At 45.1% G+C, this 19,729-nt stretch overlaps 1 protein-coding gene across 1 annotated transcript in view; it reads left to right on the top strand.

Moving 5' to 3' along the window:
• The first annotated feature begins 12,136 nt into the window (after positions 1-12,136).
• Positions 12,137-19,729, top strand: part of LOC126158923 (protein bowel-like) — a 283,609-nt gene continuing 276,016 nt past the window's right edge. Inside the window, exon 1 of the mRNA XM_049916476.1 lies at positions 12,137-12,278. The gene's annotated coding sequence lies outside the window, so the exon portion shown is untranslated. The remainder of the gene's footprint in view (positions 12,279-19,729) is intronic.

Below are 19,729 nucleotides of genomic sequence, written 5' to 3'. Positions count from 1 at the left end.
ACAGGCCCACGCCTGGCTGTAACTTCTGCGCTCAGAAATGTTGCACAAAATCTAACTATCCTATCTTAAACTGTGGTGCTGCTACATAAGGGATGATCAAAAAGTTTCCATTTGAAGGCCGTATAGTCCAGTATCAGCATGTCATTCAGGCAATCATCCCACCAATGAACCAGGTTGAAGATACCCCTTTGGTAAAAATCCGTCTCCTGCTGCGTGAAGAAGTCCGAAACTGCCTGCTGCAGATCCTCTCCTGAGAGGAATCTTCGACCCTTCGAGGCCTTTTTTAAGGAACCGAAGATGTGATAAGCACTTGGAGAAGGATTACTTGTCTATAATGGATGAAGCTGGCCTCCCAGATCGACCGGCGTCTTTTGTCGGACTGCAACCAGCACAGAACTTGGCTCACCATTTCACAACAGCTATGTTCGACAGACATGCCGTTCTATACCTACCTTGTATTCTTCATTCTCTGATGGATGTGTACCGGTGTTTGTCCTTCGCCAGCCGAGAAAAAAATAACAGCACGTTGGTCCTGTTTGAGCGCATTTGACAATAACTTCACCGAAGCTCACATTTCCGCGTTTACGGTACACACGTCGGAAAGACACTCTGATCCCTTGCCTACATTGTTAAATCCAGCCTAGTTGTCAAAGATGGGGTGTCTAGGAAACCTTCTTTCTCGGATCGCTAGACAATGTTCAAAAAGAATCAAATGGCTCTGAGCACTATGGGACTTAACATCTGAGGTCATCAGTCCCCTAGAACTTAGAACTACTTAAACCTAACTAACCTAAGGACATCACACACATCCATGCCCGAGGCAGGATTCGAACCTGCGATCGTAGCGGTCGCGCGGTTCCAGACTGAAGCTCCTAGAACCGCTCGGCCATCCTGGAGGGGGGTCGGACAGCGTGCGGTTGGCTGACGTCTTGTCACAGACATCTCTTCTCTATCGTTCCCGACTGGCGTGCCGGCGCTTGACTTTACGCCGTAATATAAATGTTGGTGCTTATATACACGCATCAGCGTCACTCTACGTTACATGTACGCTGAAGCAACGCCCTCGGACAGAAACTTTTTGATCGTTCTTCTGTTTCCGCCTATTTGCATCACATGCAATTGATGGTAATTACAGATATTTTAAGTCACTATTATTACTCATTTGGGTTGAAGAGCTGCAATATTGGCTTCAATACGTAGTATCTTCGAAAGGGCAACTGCACTGTTGACAAGTTCAAGACCGTTTTACATGGTTTTGTGCACATCCTGATTCCGTCATACCACCAGCGCCTTATGTCAGAGCCATTCCTGTTTCGATTACGGTAACAGAGGTCACTTACGCAATTACCGAAAGCTCCTCCAACCTACGTGAAGGCTCTTTTAAGATACTCCTGACGTTGGAATCTTCGCTTCATGGTCTGAATTTTCTATTACCATTCATTTGATAAATGAAGTGCATGAAACTTCCTGGCAGATTAAAACTGCGTGCCGGACCGAGACTCGGACTCGGGACCTTTGCCTTTCGCGGGCAAGTGCTCTATCGTCTGAGCAACCCAAGCACGACTCACGCCCCGTCCTCACATCTTTACTTCTGCCAGAACCTCGTCTCCTACCATCCAAACTTTATAGAAGCTTTCCTGCAAGGTTCCAACTTCCTGGCAGATTAAAACTGTGTGCCGGGCCGAGACGCGAACTCGGGATCTTTGCCTTTCGTGGGCACGTGCTCTGCCATCTGAGATACCCAAGCACGACTGACGCCCCGTTCTCACATCTTTACTTCTGCCAGTACCTCGTCTCCTACCTTCCAAACTTTACAGAAGCTCTCCTGCAAACCTTGCAAACGAGGTACTGCGGAAGTAAAGCTTTGAGGAGGGGGCGTGAGTCGTGCTTGGGTAGCTCAGTGCTCTAGCACTTGCCCGCTAAAGGTAAAGGTCCCGAGTTCGAGTCTCGGTTCGACACACAGTTTTAATCTGCCAGGAAGTTTCATATCGGCGCACACTCCGCTGCAGAGTGAAAATCCCATTCTGGAATGAACTGCATATTTGACAATATACATTATACAAGACAACTTGTAACATCACTTTATTTGACTTCTCCGTGGCAAGAAAACACTCTAGAGGAAATTACACTAAATTCGTTTCGGTGATAACTACAGGAAGTTGTAACTCAGGGAACGTAACTAGACTACGGCAGGCTACGCTGCATTATGCGAGGGCGTTCCATAAGTAATGCAACACATTCTTTCCTGAAAACAGGTTGGTTTTATCCAGGATGCCAACGCACTATATCGTTTCCCACACTTTCGGCTGCAAAACCCTATTTTTCAACACGATATCCGTTCAACGCGACGCCCTAACGCCGCCTTCCTGGTGGGGCCTGTATACCCGCATGCTACGACTCTACAGCTCGAAGTCAGAGCCAAAGTCTTGCTGCATCAATAAATTCACCATCATCCACGCACTGCTTCCCGTGGAGTGAGCCCTTCATTGCGCCAAGCACATGGTCATAGGAAGGCGTGAGATCTGGGCTGGAGAGTTGATGAGGAAGAACAGTCAATGAAGTTCTATGAGCTTTGCCCGGGTGCGCACTTGTATGAGGCTTCGCGCTGTCATGGAGAAGTACAAGTTCGTTTGCATTTTTGTAGCGACCTTCAATATCTTGAAGGTAGCACAGTACACTTGAGAGTTGATCGTTGCACCATGAGGGAGGACCTCAAACAGAATAACCCCTTCAGAGCCCCAGGTTACCGTCGCCATGACTTTACCGGCCTTTAACTTTTTCGTCAGAGGAGACGTCATGTGGCGCCACTCCGTGGATTACAGTTTTATTTCCGGTTCGAGGCGATGAACCCATTTTTCATCGCCTGTGAAGACGTTTGACAAAACATTGTCGCGATCATCCTTGTAACGTGCAAGGAATTGCGCACAAGTGGTCTTTCGTTGCTCTTCTGTTAGGCAGAGAGGAAACTAGCGGACACATACCTTTGCGTACCCCAAATGGTGGAGGTGTGTATGTTCGCTACCGACAGAGATGTTCAGCTGAGCAGCGAGGTGTTTGATGGTGACCCGTTTGTCACCTTGAATAAGAGTGTCCGCAGGAATCACAGCTGTGTGTGGCCAGTCGGCAAGCAGGAGATAAAAAAAAAATGGTTCAAGTGGCTCTCAGCACTATGAGACTTAGCACCTCAGGTCATCAGTCCCCTAGAACTTAGAACTACTTAAACCTAACTAACCTAAGGACATCACACACATCCATGCCCGAGGTAGGATTCGAACCTGCGACCGTAGAGGTCGCGCGGTTCCAGACTGAAGCGCCTAAAACCGCTCGGTCATAGCGGCCGGCCACGCAGGAGATCGACCAGGTTTGTGCGACCTTGTTGAGATAAGACAGACGCCTCGCCCAACGATTCGCCGTGCTTTTGTTGACTGCGGGGTCTTCATAGAGATTGTGCAAGCGCCTATGAATGTCTGCGATAGTCTGGATTTCCGCCAAAAGAATCTATGCTTGGAACGCAGTTCCATGGCAGACTCCATTTTGAAGGCTGTGTATAGCGCCAGCCTCTATCGGTGCTTCATGAAAGTGTACGGGCTGAAGCGAGAGTATTATACGAGGTCGCACTACAAATTCCGAATTTTGGAATTGAAATTGGGGTAGAAGAAGAGGTGCTACGTCACTTGTTGAAAGCCCCTCGTAACTTAGCCCAGGGGTAATCTTACCCAAGAACGCCGACGTGCTGAACGGTTTAAAGTGCGTTATAATATTCTGCGGATGATGATAAGGTGCCTGCGGAAGCGATGCGGATCTCATGGCTGAGGGTGTGTTCAGAGTGTCACCGGCAACGATCGCAGACGCAATCGCCAGATGCCGCCCGGTAACATCAGCCGACAGCTTGGTCACACAGAGTCTGATCTCAATCAGTTTCTGGCGGCATCAAGGATATTAGGTTAGATTAGAATCTGTTTTTAACTCCTTAGGCTGGATGGATGCAACGACGCCTGTGTACTTCGAGATGAGTGCTGCAATTCAGATTTTGCTATCAAAAAGATGCCAAATGCTTGTGAATGGGCTATATCTGTCTCGAAATGAACGCGGCGAGTACTGTACACTCTTTCCTCAATTACCGGAGTAACCAGACATGTTTTACGAATACAGTGAATAGCCAAAGAAACTGGTATAGGCATGCGTATTCAAATACAGAGATATGTAAACAGGCAGAACAGCGCTGCGGCCGACAAAGCCCATATAAGACAACAAGTATCCGGCATAGTTTTTAGATTCGTTACTGCTGCTACAATGACAGGTTATCAAGATTCAAGTGAGTTTGAACGTAGTTTTATTGTCGGCGCACGATGGGACACAGCATCTCCTAGTAGCGATGAAGTGCGGATTTTCCCGTGCGATCATTTGACGAGTATCAGGAATACGGTAAAACATCAAATCTCCGACATCTCTGCGGCTGGTAGAAGATCTTGCAAGAACGGGACCAACGACGACTGAAGAGAACCGTTCAGCGTGACAGAAGTCCAATCCTTCAGCAAACTGCTACAGATTTCAATGCTGGGCCATCAATAAGTGTCAACGAGCGAACCATCCAACGAAACATCATCGATATGCGCTTTCCGACCCGAAGGCCCACTCGTGACTGCACGACACAAAGCTTTACGCCTCACCTGGTCCCGTCAACCCCGACATTGGACTGTTGATGACTGGAAACAAGCTGCCTGGTCAGACGAGTCTCGTTTGAAATTGTATCGAGCGTATGGACGTGTACGCGTATGGAGACAACCTCATGAATCCATGGACCTTGCATGTCAGCAGGAGACTGTTCAAACTGGTGGAGGCTTTGTAATGGTGTGGGTCTTGTGAAGTTGGAGTGATATGGGACCCCTGAACTTGTAGATACGACTCTGACAGGTTGAATGTACGTAAGTATCCTGCATCCATTCATGACCATTGTGCATTCCGACGGACTTGGGCAATTACAGCAGGACAATGCGACACCCCACAGTGCAGAATTGCTACAGACTGGCTCCAGAAACACTCTGTAATGGTACTTTGACTACCGCGCCTCCGCCAATACAAAGATATAAGCTACGATCGCGCACGCAGAAGAGCGCTGCGCCAGCGACCGATTATTATAAATAATTTTGTTCGTCTTTTTTACTTTTGCGTAGGTTTTTTGTTTTTAACAACTAATTGATGACTCTCTCTCTCTTTCTTGTCTTCATACGAAAGACGTGTATTTTTCGGCGCTGAGTTGAATGTGCTTTTGGGTGAAAATTAAAATTATATTACAAAGCGAGGTTGTTTCAATAGTGATTCGAGGTGATTATCGCCAAATTTGTAAACTGATCATGACAGTGACAATTTGAAGAAGTTTTCAACAGACGGAGAAAAGTGAAAGACGGGTCGTCCTACAAGAGAAATTAGGAGGGCAGCCATGAAGACTATATTGTAATTAATACTGCGTATCTAACAAGATTATAAGGTAAATTTCAATTAGTTTCTGATGCTATTTCCGTACAGTCGCTTTTCGTAGTGTTGTCGACCCGGTCTGCCATGCACGGTCAAATTACAGCACGATCTCAATTAATAATACGAAGTCCGCCTTATCCGTAACTGAAACCACCAAAATTCAAAACCCAATCAGATTTTCTATTTTATATTTTTCACGGTATTTCCCCAAGACAAAGGTAACACTGCAACTCTTCTAAGTTTAAACACTTCCTCTGGCCCCCAAACTCCCCAAACATGAACATTGTTGAGTATATCTGGGATGCCTTGTGACATACTGATCAGAAGAGATCTCCATCCCTTCGTACTCTTAAGGATTAACGGACAGGCCTGCAGGTTTCACGGTCTCAGTTCCCTCGAGCACTACTTCAGACATTATTCGAGTCCGTGCCACTTCGTGTTGCGGCACCTCTGCGTGTTCGCTGGAGTCCCTCACGATATTAGGCAGGTGTACCAGTTTCTTTGGCTCTTCAGTCCATATGAGATGAAAAGAGAAACGGTCTAATGCACAGTTAAGAAGATTCATGGTGACATAGAAAAGGAAGATTACGTATGCTCTGCACAATTTCAAATACGTTCAGCAAAACAGACGTAGCAAGAAAAGTGATACAAGTCGAAAGACTACAATTGATTTTGTCACTGAAAAATACGTATGTACTGCTGCAACGTGCACGAAAAATATAATATAATTTACTTCCAACAACACTTACTTGAAATTCAAACGACCCTTATGCTATTCCACTATATATTTCATGAAATTAATTCTGTAATTCGAGTTTTCTCAGGTATTGTACTTTTGAGCTATGTCACTGTTTTTGCTGGGGTCCGAAGTGTCGGTTAACCTCCAGTGACTGTCATTCAGCGGTTGTGTGAAAGACTGACAAATATTTAGGAATAATGCACCTCGAACACGTTGTCCAAGAGAGAGCTAGTATGAAGCTGAGGTCTTAATCAGAGGAAAAATTTTTTGAGAATGTACGTTTGGAGCTTAGAATTGTATGGCAATTAGACATGGACTATGGGAAAACGAGAACAGAAGAGAATAGAAGCATCTGAAATGTGGTGGTACAGAAGAATACTGAAAACTGACTGGACTGATAAAGTAAGGAATTATGAGATTCTCCGCAGAATCGGCGAGGAAAACAGTATATGGGAAACATTAACAAGAAGAAGGGATAGAATGATAGGACATCAGGGTATAACCTCCATGGTTTGTGTATTGTGTGTATTGAACCGGGAACCTAGAAACAACGGAGAGGCTTCGTCCCTCCGTAGCCCTCAGTGGTTCACAACAGGCCACAGCAGTCCACCCACACCACCGCCGCCCCACACCGGACCTAGGGTTATTGTGCGGTTCGGCCCCCAGTGGACCGCCCCTCTCTGGGAACGTCTCATACCAGACGAGTGTAACCCCAAATGTTTGCGTGGTAGAATAATTATGGTGTACGTGTACATGGAGAAAGTGCTTGGGCAGCAGTCACCGACACAGTGTAACTGAGGCGGAATAAGGTGAACTAGCCTGAATTCGCCGAGGCAGATGGAAAACCGCCTAAAAACCATCCTCAGGCTGGCCAGCACACCGGACCTCGACACAAAACCGTCGGGCGGATTCGTGCAGGGGACTGGCACACTTCCCGCTCGGGAAGCAGCGCGTTAGACCGCGCGGCTAGCTGGGAGCACCAACCTACGTGGTACTGGGGGGAGTTGTAGGGGGTAAAAACTTTATAGGAAGACAGAGATTGGGTTACATCCAGCACATAATTGAGGATGTAGGTTGCAAGTGCTACTCTGAGATGAAAAGGTCGGCACAGGAGAGGAATTCGTGGCAGGCAACATCAAACCAGTCATAACACTGTTGACACTGTCAAACCTGTCTTTTGGTGCTGCTATCTGTTGAATTAGTGGGTCAGCTGTAATGTGTAGTGGACAGAAGTCTCTGACGCCTTGATTGTTTCACTTGACTTTGCGCGCGACAACTGCCGTACGGTGACTGTTGATTTCCAGTCAGCACGGGATAACCGAGTTCTCAAGCCTGAAAACAAACTCCTGCACAGCTGAAACCTGGTTTTGTAAACCATTACCTCTATCGCGGAAATGCTATGTAGGTATCTGTTAATATACACACACGAAAAGTTTACTTAAGAAAAATCAGAGTTTGGCTGAGTTAGTTTTAAGATCGCCAGTGTGAAGTTTCAGGGAGACTTCGGCCATGCCGAAAGTGCGTAACAGAAGTAGGAGGGCGCGCCTAGTATAATAACAACAATGTTGAGTTACAAAATGCATTAGAAAAGACTCCGGAAGGAAAAATATCGTTACGATAAGCAACCGAAATATACGTTGTACGTTGAACAACCCTCCTGAACAAAATGAAAGAAATTCATATCAGAAAAAGTCGGGCATTCTTGCTTCCTTCCTGCAGAGGTTTGTTAATTATCACATTACTATTCTAATTTAGAAATTTATATTCTGAAATTCTTACATTTCGTGATATATCTTTTGAAGAACGTAAAAGACAGTTTGGACTAATTTGAAATATCGTATTGAAGTGTAAATACATTCAAATTCCTACGTTGCATTGTTTGTAGTTAGTGAGTTGAAAGTCATACGATAAAAAGGATATGATGCTGTTACTACTTACTTTTCATTAGACTGAGTAATAAAATTATTTTTGTATTTAACTAACTAACTCAACATTTAGTCCGAGACAATTAAAGGAAGATACTGAGATCTTAAAGCGTTCGTTCTAAGTGACTGATGCTAACACAGACGAGTGTAACTTCGTGTTTCCGTAATATTTCGTTATTGGGTGAAATTACCCCATTTCCTGCTGAACTTCGGCCACAACCTTAGATTTTATAAAGCAAACAAAATGCATCCTGACGGTTATGTTTCCACATGATTGTGCGTAATATACAGAGGGGTCCAAAAAAATGTATCCACTGTTTAAAAGTCCATAACTTGCAAACTAATTGACGGAGTTGTCTCATTTTTGGTGAAAGGGTAGCTGAAAGTCCAACTTAAAGATATCACTGTAGGTGTTCGAAATGGTCACCATTAACATCCACAGACAAACGATGCCGCCGAACTGCAGCACGAACTACTGACTGCAACGTGTTCAGTTAGATATTTGCACATGAATATACGATGAATTCTCGAAGTTCATCCATTGTGCTTGGCTTTTGTCGATAAACGACGTCCTTTGGTGTTCCCCACAGGTAAAAGTCCACAGGAGTTAGGTCTGGGGAACGTGGTGGATACTCCACAGCACCTCTACGGCCTATCCATCTTCCTAGTAGATTTTCGTCGAGATACGCCCTAACACGATTTTGGTAGTGCGCTGAGGCACCATTTTGTTGAAAGTAAACTCCTCCGTCTCCATACAAGTCTCGGCTGGCAGGTAAAATGGATGTGTGAAGCTTCTGAAGGTACACCTTACTGGTAACTGTGCCGTCAAACAAGAATGGCCCAATCAAGCCCCGGTAAGACAACCCACACCACACATTTACTCTTGGCAAATTCACGGCTTTGTCTACATGGACGTTCGGATTTTCGGCGGCCCAGTAGTTGCAATTGTGGTGATTTAATGTACCATTGAGTTTGAACTGTGCCTCATTACACGACACAACCATCTCAGCAAACTCTTCACCGTTGCGTACCATGTTAATAAACCACTCTCAGTACTCCATTCTGCGATCTGGGTCATCCTCGTTCATTGCGTGTAGCAATCGTGGGATGTAGCACTTCCACTTTGCTGTCTTCAAAATTCGCCGAACACTTGAGCGACTCACTCCAGTTTCACGGGCACACTATCTCACAGACTTCTGTGGTGAGCGAGTGAATTGTTGTTAACACACGACGGCAGTTAGCTGGACTTGTTACTGTTACAGGTCGTCCAGATCGTTGTTTGTGTACATCTTTAACATTGCCTTCGGCTTCAAATTTGTCTCGAATGCGACGAATCGTTAAACGTGTCGGTGGCTCTTACTCATTTCGCCATTGCCGTTGAACCTCATTAATGTTTTCGTACTTAAAATACCACTTCAAAACTGACTTCCTTTCATCGAATGTAAGCCTTGCGCCAGCCATGTTTACTCGAGTAACTAGGTGCAACTAAGAACAAAACATTGACTTGAAACTTCCTGGCAGATTAAAACTGTGTGCCGGACCGAGACTCGAACTTGGGACCTTTGCTTTTCGCTGGCAAGTACTCTACCTACCCACAACTGAGCTACCCAGGCACGACTCACGCCCCGTCCTCACAGCTTAACTTTTGCCAATATCTCGTCTCCTACCTTCCAAACCCGAGTTCGAGTCTCGGCACAGCACATAGTTTTAATCTGCCAGGAAGTTTCATATCAGCGCACACTCCGCTGCAGAGTGAAAATCTCATTCTGGAAACATCCCCCAGGCTGTGGCCAAGCCATGTCTCCGCAATATCCTTTCCTTCAGGAGTGCTAGTTCTGCAAGGTTCGCAGGAGAGCTTCTGTAAAGTTTGGAAGGTAGGAGACGAGATACTGGCAAAAGTAAAGCTGCGAGGACGGGGCGTGAGTCGTGCTTGGGTAGCTCAGTTGGTAGAGCATTTGCACGCGAAAGGCAAAGGTCCCGAGTTCGAGTCTCGGTCCGGCGCACAGTTTTAATCTGCCAGGAAGTTTCATATCAGCGCACACTCCACTGTAGAGTGAAAATCTCATTCTGGAAATCTGACTATCTGGCGACTGTCATCTGACAAAACAAAACAAACGCGATACAACGCTTGCGTGGTGATTGCCGGAACTACAAACTATTACACTACCAAAGATGAGACAACTCCGTCAATTAGTTTGCCAGTTGTGGACTTTTAAACAATGAATACGTTATTTTGGACCTTTCTGTTCAATGGAAAACTGTCTCTATTCGAAGAACTACGTTTAGTTTCCATCTTCACATTAAAAGTCATAAGAAACTTTAAAAAATGTCTGAAGTTACCCTGTATTACGGTAACCTCTAATTTAACGCGCGTCCATTTGCGTAAAGAAACTATGTGATTTGCGCGCCAGACGCAGGGAAAATCTGCCGCCGGAGACCACTGTGATCGCAACTCACGATGAGAAACAAGTTCCATGAGACGTAGCAGGTCGATTCTGACAAGGGAACCTCCCCATCGCACTCCCCTCAGATTTAGTTATAAGTTGGCTCAGTGGATAGGCCTTGAAAAACTAAACACAGATCAATAGAGAAAACAGGAAGAAGTTGTGTGGAACTACGAAAAAATAAGCAAAATATACAAACTGAGTAGTCCATGCGTAACATAAGCATCAAGGATACTGTGAGTTCCAGAGTGCCGTGGCCCCGCGGTTAGCGTGAGGAGCTGCGGAATGAAAGGTGCTTGGTTCTAGTCTTCCCTCGGGTTTTAATTTTTATTTTCGAAAAGTTATGATCTGTCCGTTCGCTTATTGACGTCTCTGTTCACTCTAATAAGTTTAGTGTCTGTGTTTTGCGACTGCACCGCAAAACCGTGCGATTAGTAGACGAAAGGACGTGCCTCTCCAATGGGAACCGAAAACATTTGATCGCAAGGTCATATGTCAACCGATTCCTCCACAGGAAAACACGTCTGATGTATTCTATACGACACTGGTGACGGCATGTGCGTCACATGACAGGAATATGTTGTCGACCCACCTAACTTGTACACTTGGCGAATGGGTAAAAAGATTCTTCTACCTTGCGCGATTTAGGTTTTCCTGTGGATGTGATAATCACTCCCAAAAAAGTGATGAAAACATGAGTTTGTCACATAAACTGCAACAAATGAATGCAACAGTTTCACAGTCGCACAGTTTTCCCTGTTCTCTGTCAAAACATATGTTTTTAACGTTTTCAAATTGTTCCGTGTGTAGACCGTCAAATCCTGCATATGTCCAAGCAATTCTGAACATGTTCTGGAATTTTGGAGTGTCTGAACTTTGATAACTGTCTGAAAATAAAAAATTAAATTTTTCACTCGAGGAAAGACTTGAACCAAGGACTTCTCGTTCCGCAGCTGCTCACGCAAACCACGGGACCACGGCGCTCCTGGGCTCACAGTAGCCTTGATGTTGAATATCATGCACATGGCCTACTCAGTTTGTATATTTTGCTTATTTTTTTCATAGTTCCACAAAACTTCTTCCTGTTTTCTCGATTGATCTGTGTTGAGTTTTTCAATGCCTATCCGCTGTGCCAACTTATAACTAAATCTGAGGAGGGTGCGATGGGGAGGTTCCCTTATGTGTGGGCAACACGTCAGGCGTGATTCGCGATGAGTAAGAGCATCTGACAATGACGCTAGCAGAGGCAGCCACTGAAAGCATGATTTTACAAACAAATGTGACGCTGCTAGACAACAGAAATGCATTTATCGAAACAGAAATACAGACGTGGGCACCGTGCGTGGAGTGAGTGTGACTGTCCGCACGGAGCGACGGGGCGGATGTTTTCGGCGCGGTCCGTAGCGCCGCTGCTGTGGCTGCCCCTGTCCCCCCACCGCGCCGCTGTGGTCGGCGGCCGGCCGGCAGGGCGGAGCCACCGGCGCCTGCCGAGCGCTCGGCAGCCGCAGGTAGCCGCGCGGCGCGCGGAACGCGGTCAGTTGGTGCGCCGCCGCCGACGCCGCAGCACGGACAGTGTAGTGCCCTGCGCGCGCCCGCCGCCTGTGAGCCAGTGACCGTGCCCCTAGCCTAGCGCCCCGTGCCGCGAGTGCCCCTGGAGCCGCCTTGGCCCGCCTGCATGCCGACGCCGCGCCGCAGGTGAGTGCGCGCCCGGACCGGCCGGGCGCCATGTTACCGCCCGCCATCTTGCACAGTAGCCTGCCCTCTGTTTACGTCGTCACGGTCGCGTCGCTCGAGCTCTTATCACGCGGAGGCTCTGGTCGTTCACCACTACAGGTGGCAAACTTCTTATGACAGGTCGCAAATTCCACCCAACACCTGCGTTCTTCTGATAAAAGTGTTCCAGTCGTATGCAATACCTGCGTCGTTATACTGTCCTCAACCCTGCATCAGTGATTAAACGTCATTGACGCTGAATATATATGTCATGAATATTCTCGATGCATGAATTTACCGGGCCCGACGATTATAGCAGCCATTTGGATCGAATGTCAAGTCTGTGGGAACCACACGCACTGCTCCGCACCAAATACGTCCACACCATGGTGTGCCGATGCATGGGTTTACTGGGATGCCAGGCAACATCCTTTGGCTACAATTGGGGATGTATTTTCGTAGGAATACTAAACGTCTCATCAACGTTGTTTACACATGGAAATGTAGCTCAGTCGGGCAATGACAGAGCAGGGAATCACTCGTGGCACCTGTTCAAGGATCCGCACGAGCATTTTCTGACAGTGTTGTAAGTAAATGAGAGTTGTTATTCGGCTCCATACAAAGCTGTGGTTCGAGGAGGCTAGGAACCAACAGCCATCCTGTCTGAGCCTGGTTAACATTTCCAGAATGGCCCTCTCCATGCCAACCAGCATGTGGTGCGAGAAAACATCGATCGTGTGAAAACCAACAAACTTAGGATCAAGGCGATCAGGTAGATACGGCATTTCTTGATTTCTGGAAAGCATTTGACACAGTACCACACCTACGCCTGTTATCAACGGAGTCTACGACCATATGGGGTATCAGACGAAGTATCTGACCGGAGTGAGGAGTTATTGGTAGGAAGGACAGAGCATGTTATCTTGGATGGAGAGTCGTGATCAGATGTAGACTTAGCTTTGGGTGTGCTCCAGGGAAATGTGTTGGGACCCGTGCTGTTCAAGCTGTATTTTAATGATCTCGCGATAATGCAGTTATCTATAATGAAGTACTGTCTGAAAGTAACTGCATAAATATGATATTTCAAAGAGGTCCAGAAATTGGCAACTTTCTTTAAATGTTCAGGAATGCAAAACTGTGCACTTCACAACACGAAAAAACGTAATATCCTGTGACTATAGTATCCAAAGAGTCACTGTTGAAATCGGCCAACTTATACTAATACCTGGGCATAACGCTTCGTAGCGCTGTGAAATGGAATTATCACATAATCTCAGCCGTGGGTAGATGGTTCAAATGGCTCTGAGCACTATGGGACTCAACTGCTGTGGTCATCAGTTCCCTAGAACTTAGAACTACTTAAACCTAACTAACATAAGGACATCACACACGCCCATGCCCGAAGCAGGATTCGAACCTGCGACCGTAGCAGCAGCGCGGCTCCGGACTGGAGCGCCTAGAACCGCACAGCCACCGCGCAGCCGTGGGTACAATACTGAGGAAGTACAGTATATCTACAAAGGAGATTGCTTACAAATCACTCGTACGATCCATTCTAGAATATTGCTCAAGTGTGTGGGACCTGTACGAAACAGCACTAGCAGGGGATATTGAAAATATACGGAGAACTGCAGCACGAATGGCCACAGGTTGTTTACCCACAGGAGAAAGATGTTGTAAGAACTGGAGCACTCTTGCAGATAAATGGAAAGTATTTGGAGACAATCTACTAACAAAGTTTCAAGAACCGGCTTTAAATGATGACTGTAGGAATGTACTACAATCCCCTACTATCGCTCACATACGGATCATGAGAACAAAATTAGAATAATTACAGCACGCACAGAAGCTCTCAATCATTCTTTATCATTCTTTCTGCGCCCATACATTAATGGAACGATAATGGGACATACCCTCTGCTATGCAATTCACAATGGTTTGCAGAGTACGGATGTAGATGTAAGCCAGCTGCTAAAACATGTCACTTTTAAAGCGAGTTAGTTTGTTCAGTGCCAAGATTAAGAACGGCAAAATACCTCAAACACGGTTTTACTTAAATCGTTACAAAATATCTATTGTTCTACCCAAAACTGTGCGACAACGAAAGCCGTCATGGTGCCAGCATTGTTGTGAGCACGGCAAGCACTGATCAGAAACTCCATTCAGTGCCTATCGTCTTGTACCTCAGTGTCTCACTGAGCTCTGTGTGCGCCTCAAGTCTAAATACGTGTAGAAAACTACGGCTTTACTGCCTTGGAAACAAGTGTCAGAATAGTAGAACGGTAACAATGCTTCTTAATGACGTTCTTCTAAGAAAGCTCTGTAAACGTCGGCAGCAGTCTAGGATGAAATCAAAGTCCTCCTTTGATTAGTCAAGATAGTTCGTATTTCGTCTGTTTCCGCATAATGACCTTCGTCCCGAAAAGGGTTTTGTTACTTCTGGCGGGTACCACAAAGTGATGCCTTTGTCAGTAAGCACAAGGCATTTAGCGAACTGGTTCGCTTAGAGGCCACCATTGGTTCTGACTGACAGCTTCGATGCATCTGATCGACAGTTGATGGACACAGGTCCACCCCTGGTGCTCAAACATGGAGATCTTTCTGGAACAACGCGACCTTCTTTTTAACAGCCTACAAAGATTCCGAAAGCTCCGATCATAGAAACTTAACTATCAGTGACGTTGTTCCGATACTTTATACTGGTAATCATAGACACAGGTGCGCTCACTACTTAAGTTTCGAAAGACTATCTATCCTACAACTCACCGTCGCCATTTTAGGAAAAGTTTTATGGGTTACTCCTCCGGATATCACTGCGGATTATCCTGATTGGATAGTCAATAATAAACTATTTCGAATTATCGGATTATAGGGGGCCGTGAACTTGGAGTATTATGTTACTAACGTAACAGATTTGGCATATGGCGTGGTTGGCCGCGAGGTAATGTTCTACTAAGAAAATAGTCAGATCATATACAGCTGGATACTGAAGAAGATATCAGCCTGGTTCACAGAATGGCAGCTACAGCTAAAAACAGAGAAATATAATTTGATTCACTTCAGAAGAAGTAAAAATGATAAACTGGGAATATTCGAACTGTGTTGTAATAACCATTAGGAGGACCACGAGAGTTTGAAAGCTACATGAAGTGAGTGATGCGCATCCGTTCATTGGACGACTGCTACAGAAGATATTGCTTGCAGAATACAGGCAAACTCTGGATTGGACTTGATGTGATTTTAGGTCCTTATTCCAGGCATTCCTATACAGATGGAGTGTATCAAACGCATATCTTTTAGGAGTAACAGTCAGTTTCGTGCGAATGCAGACAAACGTACAGTCTGACTTGCGAAGTCTTCGGGCCTGGTGGTCAGCCGATACGGGAAAAAAAACAACAGAGTAAAAGTTTCATCGCTCGAATCTGAGAGATTTCATGCGACGTCCGTACAGAACTGCATAAGAAAAGTGACGAAGAAACAGATAGAAAAAAAATTTGGTCTGTTTGTAAAGCGGGTGCCTAGACACTGAAAGGTTGCGGGATCGAATTCCTGTCAGACCATGGAAATTTTCAGTCTACCTATAATCTAGCGTTCACCTACGTGCGATGTGAGGAGTCGAGATCCCATGTTAAACTGTAGGTCCCCTTTCCTCAGTTGGATGACTGGAGTAGACTAGGAATACGCAAGTCGCCGAAGTTACGTCCAATTGATAGACCTACACCCGGCTATTAAGCCACGAAACAATTATTATTACTGAGGTGCTGATAACTCTGAATTTGCAGACGCAAAAGAATGAGGAGACGATCAAAATAAAAAATTTTGAGATCTGATTTTCACTGAGCATTACAGGAATATTCTGGATTTCCCTACGCGCCGTTCCTGTAGGAGACATGAATAAAATATTAGTTACTGCTCTTATAGGGCTCAGATGCTCTCATTTTTTTCCAATGCAGGATGTTTCCAGGGAAGGAGAAAATCTTAATATTATACTGCATTGATAAGTAATCTCTGCCACGCACTTTACAGTGGTTTACAGTCTATGACTGTAGAAACGCGACAGGTGTGTCACATGTTGGGATAGCGCCTGGAATCAGCTATCTTGAAGCTATATACTGTTTACAGTCGGAGTGAGGGAGATAGGTCATAAGATAGCAATAAGTAATTTTATTGAAGGGCTAATATACTGAGAAGTTCATTGAAGAAACATAACATTTGGAAGCTTTCAAGAATAAAATCTGAGGTGCGGTAGTATAACATGAGCACTGAGCAGTACACAGAGTCGTCAGATATTCTATTTTTAAAGAGAAAGACTGAACTTCATGGAGTTGAAATATCAGAAGTGACATGCGGTAATAATACATTTCATTGGCTTCACAGTTCAAATTGAACAGCAAAGTGTAATACCAGACATAATTCTACTCCCCTGACGTAAACAACTGCTCGCCAAACTATTTATACAGGAACTTGCAGTTTAAAGGAGAATTCGAAACACTGGGCAACTTGGCATTTTCACATTCACAGGAGTTGCAATAGACGTATACAAGGAAGAAACTCTAGAGCCGACCAGACATGGAACCTGCACGGTTTTTGTTTATCGAAGAGTCACCAGACAGTTATGAAGCCACACAAATACAGCAACGATAAAACTACTTTTACGCTAATCACCTACATATCTTTGTCACTTAATATTGCATTGTGACCTAGAGTACTCTTCTCCTTATCGTCTACCTCAAAACGCACGGAAAAGCACACAAAGTGAAAACGCTCACGACAGAGGCACCGAATGATGGTTGTCGTCGGGTGTCGCTTCCCGCTTTCAGTCCTATTCACAGATGGTGCACGGAAGAAACGATTGTCAACACACTTCCGTAAACTTACGAATTTCTCTAATTATATCTCTGAGAAAGTAATGTGTTTGTTGCTTCTGAATGTGGGATGTCGAAATTACTAGAGTAAGAGTCTCAACCATATAGAACACCCATAGCGTACAGTTCTCGAGTGGAATTTGTAGAGCACTTATGTGACGCTTTCGGACTGATTAAAGACACCAGCAATGAAGCGAACAACTTTTATTTGAATCTTCTCTTCCTCTTATCAGGAAATACAGCTACGTAACATTCTCTGATCAGTGCACAAATTCAAGGACTATTCGTACGAGAATTTTGTAATTGACTTACTTTTTGGGCGAATTTGCCGTAGGATGGTTCTGGTAAATCTTAACTATTGCATCTGCCTTCCCAGTGGGCATTTTTATGTTGTCGTTGGACCTTAAATCATTCCCGACAGATACTCCAAGATATTTGCCACTTGTAACAGATCAGCTGTCGCGTAGTCGAACGATATCAGATCATGTCCTCTGCTTACGCACCATATACTACGTTCATTTATATTAACAGTCGGCTTCCAGTTTTTGCTGCATGCGCTGATCATCTTCGACTCTTCCTGCTTTTCGTGTCAATTTTCTGACTAACGGAAGCCACCTTACACAACAAAGTCGCCTGCGAACAGTTTCAGAAAACAGAGAGCGTTGTCTGCTTGACCATTTGCATCTATAATACTAACGATCCACCGCAGCTTTGCACGGGTTGCACTAGGTATCTACTACTGTACAACTTGTGAGGCGCAACGGTAATAAACTGTATACACAAACCTTCCTTGTGAGTCAGACTGTCTGGTAGTGAAAACTGCACCAAAATCTCTACAATATTTCCTGGGATTGGCCTTCCCACACGGATAGAGAAACGCTGCAGCAGATTTTTATTCATAATATGTATAGAAACTTTGATGTGCAACGGACCCTGCCACACTCACCTGAGGTACGTTGCATACTATTTTCGCTTGATGGTATCTTTTCATTACGAAGGACGTACTGCGTTTTGTCCGGCAGAAAGCCTTCACTCCAGTCGCAAATCTGTTCCAAGCACACATTTTTTTTTTTTTTTTTTTTTTTTTTTTTTTTTTGGCTAGTGCTGGTGTGAAAGTATATTTAATGCTTCCGGGAAGTCAAGAAACAAATGTACGAAACTTGGCACCGGAAATATACAGGGTGGTCGGAAATTCCCGTTACAGACTTCTAGGACTTGTAGAGGGGAGCGAGTACATCGTATTTTGAGTAGGAACCTATGTCCGGAAACGTCATCCAACGAGACTACAGAGCGTCAAAGTTATAGGCGCAGGCGTCTGTAAATGTACGTACACACGGGGTGATTCCGTGATGATGTTACAGACTTTCTAGGATGATGTAGAACGATAAATGTATTAATATGAAGTAAGGATCCCTGTACCGGAAACGAACGAGTCAAAAGTTATAAACGAAAACAGTTCATATACCTCTGACAGTTGAATACATGTACCGGTTCTTGTGTTGCGAAGAGTGTAGGGCTGGTAACTTTCAGTGGTGGTAGTGTGGACAAAGACGAGAAAAAATGTCCAATAAACGTGGGCTCTAAAGTGCCTACCTTAACAGCTATGAACACTTGCTCAGTAGAGGAGATGTGTTTCACATTAGCGAAGATGAACGAACGGTCATAGCTCCTCAGGTATGCAATTTAGAGCCCACGTTTATTGGACATTTTTTCTCGTTTTTGTCCACACTACCACCACTGAAAGTTACTAGCCCTACACTCTTCGCAACACAAGAACCGGTACATGTATTCAACTGTCAGAGGTATCAGAACGGTTTTCGTTTATAAATTTCGACTCGTTCGTTTGCGGTGCAGGGATCCTTACTTCAAATTAGTACATTTATGGCTCTCCATCATCCTAGAAAGTCTGTAACATCATCACGGAATCAACCCGTGTATACGTACATTTACAGACGCCCGCGCCTATAACTTTGACTCTAACGTAGGATGACGTTTCCGGACATGGGTTCCTATTCAATATACGATGTACTCACTTCCCTCTACAAGTCCTAGAAGTCTGTAACGGGAATTTCCGACCACCCTGTAGAGATATCGGGTGTCCCTCCTAATAGTCGTCAGGCGCATTTCTTCTGGTCTTATCGGCAGTTACTTGCAATTTCGTCTTTGCAGTGTGTAGCTGGAGTCATCTCGAGGAAATGACGCTCATGACGTCTTACTTGCGACGCCCAGCGTCGACGGAAAGCGTCGGTTTGTTTCTCGTTACAAATGAAATGGTTTTGAAAGGGGAATTTTGTCTGCCCATCGACAGCGCGGTCCCAAATTGGTCTAGTGCGATATTCGTTTTACCGATATGTACCGATAGGGACAGTAAAATACGAAGAAAAACCAGTACTCTACTCCAGAAACGACAGTACTGGCCTTGCCTGTGCTGTCTATCTCCATGCAGTAACAGCCTTTTCAGTTGCAGCTGTAGCACTGGCTATTATTCATATTTTACTGTCCCTGTGAAATAATTACCGATGACTCAAAAATCGCACGAGACTAATTTGTTACCGCTCTATCGAATGG

This window comes from Schistocerca cancellata, chromosome 2 (genome assembly GCF_023864275.1).
Source record: "Schistocerca cancellata isolate TAMUIC-IGC-003103 chromosome 2, iqSchCanc2.1, whole genome shotgun sequence".
NCBI classification, from domain to species: Eukaryota; Metazoa; Arthropoda; class Insecta; order Orthoptera; family Acrididae; genus Schistocerca; species Schistocerca cancellata.
Note: the sequence above shows the minus strand (reverse complement) of the source record. Positions and strands in the feature narration are given on the sequence as shown.